Source organism: Lygodium microphyllum, chromosome 9, assembly GCF_053477565.2.
Source record: "Lygodium microphyllum isolate KBCC chromosome 9, Lygodium_microphyllum_v1.1.10, whole genome shotgun sequence".
Lineage (NCBI taxonomy): Eukaryota > Viridiplantae > Streptophyta > Polypodiopsida > Schizaeales > Lygodiaceae > Lygodium > Lygodium microphyllum.
Window position 1 is genome coordinate 137,835,512 of NC_141143.1, and position 2,105 is coordinate 137,837,616.

Sequence of the window (2,105 nt, forward strand, 5' to 3'; positions counted from 1 at the left end):
TGAATCAATACATATGGGAGTATATATGGATAGTAGATCTTCAACACTACAAGGAAACTAGGCCATAACGACGCAAAATAGCAGCGTTGCTATTAGCGAAGCATTTGCGACACTAATAGCGACGCAAATAGCGACACCCCACAGAGAAAAAAAAGCGGGCCAAAACCCGAGCTTGTTTCATTTCGCACAGTGAAAGTTTTCGAGAGGGAGAGCAAGAGAGAGAGCGACCGTTTTGCATAGAGGGTGAGAGAGGGAGAGGAAGAAGGCTTCTCATCGACGCCGCCGCCGCCGTCGCCGTCGTTCACGAAGAAGAGGAAGAGCCGCCGTCGCGAAGAGGAGCCACCAAACCCTCCTTCAAATCTTTACGGTGAGTCCATTCTCTCTCTCTTTTACTTGTTTAGGGTTTAATTTGTGTATATTGAGAGAGGGAGAGGAAATGAGAGAGAAAGAAAGGGAGAGGGAGAGGGAGGGGGAGGGGGAGGGGGAGGGGGAGGGGGAGGAAATGAGAGAGGGAGAGGGAGGGAGAGAAAGAGAAAGAGAGGGGGAGGGGGAGGGGGAGGAAATGAGAGAGGGAGAGGGAGGGAGAGTGCATTCTCTCTCTCTTTTACTTTTTTTAATATAATTTGTGTATATTGAGAGAGGGAGAGGAAATGGGAGAGGGAAGGGGAGGGAGGGAGAGAGAAAAAAAGAGAGGGAGAGGGAGAGGGAGAGGGAGAGGGAGGAAATGGAAGAGGGAGGGGGATAAAATGAGGAACGAGAGGGAGGGAGAGTGCATTCTCTCTCTCTCTCTTTTTGCATAATTTGTGTATATTGAGAGAGGGAGAGGAAATGAGAGAGGAGAGGGAGAGGGAGGGAGAGAGAGAGGGGGAGGAAATGAGAAAGGGAGAGGGAGGGAGAGGGAGAGGGAGAGGGAGGGAGAGGAAATGAGAGAGGGAGAGGGAGACATTAAACATAATAGGGAAATGAGAGAGGGAGAAGGAGAGAGAGGGAGGGAGACATTAAACATAATAGGAAAATGAGAGAGGGAGAGGAAATGAGAAAGAGAGAGGGAGAGGGAGAGGGGGGGAGACGAAAACATAATAGGGAAATGAGAGAGGGAGAGGGAGGGAGAAGAAATGAGAGAAGGAGAGGAAGAGAGCAAAAAGAAATGAGAGAGGGAGAGGAGAGAGAAAAATGAGAGAATGAGAGGAGAGAGAAAAAGAGAGAAAAGATGTTAAACATAATAGGAAAAGAGAGAAAGAGAGGGTGTGGGTGTGGGTGAGGGAGGGAGAGGAAATGAGAGAGGGAGAGGAAGAGAGAAAAGGAAATGAGAGAGGGAGAGGAGAGAGAAAAATAAATGAGAGAGAGGAGAGAGAAAAAGATGAAAGGTGAGAAGGATCGAAGCTTGCACGCGAGCTATGGCGGGAGAGCAAGAGCAAGAAAGAGAGAGACAAGAAATGGGAACTCCAACAGTCACAATGTGTGACCGGGCCTTCCTTTATTCAAACTGTCACTAAAAGAATAAAGAATAAAGTGACGTGACGGGCGCCCGCCACCTGCAGTGTGCAGTGGCGGGTACTGTCAGTGTAGTAATACACGGGGCGGCACGGCGGAGGCGCCTTTACCCCCAACAACCTCCCACTTAAAGGCGAATCTGCCCTAGTGAGAGAGAAAAGAAAAAGAAAAGACAGTACAAATGTACATAGGTGAGGAAAGGTGACGTCTCATCCAACGCCCATCAACCTCCTGAGGAAGGCAAAGCGCTCAGTAGTGAGGCTCTTCGTGAGCAAATCTGCAGGATTCTCGTCAGTGGAGATCTTGACAAGGTCAACAGACCTGTCCTCCACGACACCACGTATGAAGTGATACCTCACCTCAATGTGTTTCGTCTTCGCATGGAAGACCGGATTCTTAGCCAACTGAATGGCACTCATAGAATCCGAATGCAGTGTAGGTGTAGCATCAATCCCAAGGTCAGCAACTAGACGGCCTAACCATATGGCCTCCTTGCAAGCCTCAGTGGCTGCAACATACTCGGCCTCAGTGGTAGACAAAGCCGTACACTTCTGAACCCTGGACATCCAAGAGATAGCCCCTCCAGCATAGGTGAATACATAGCCAGAAGT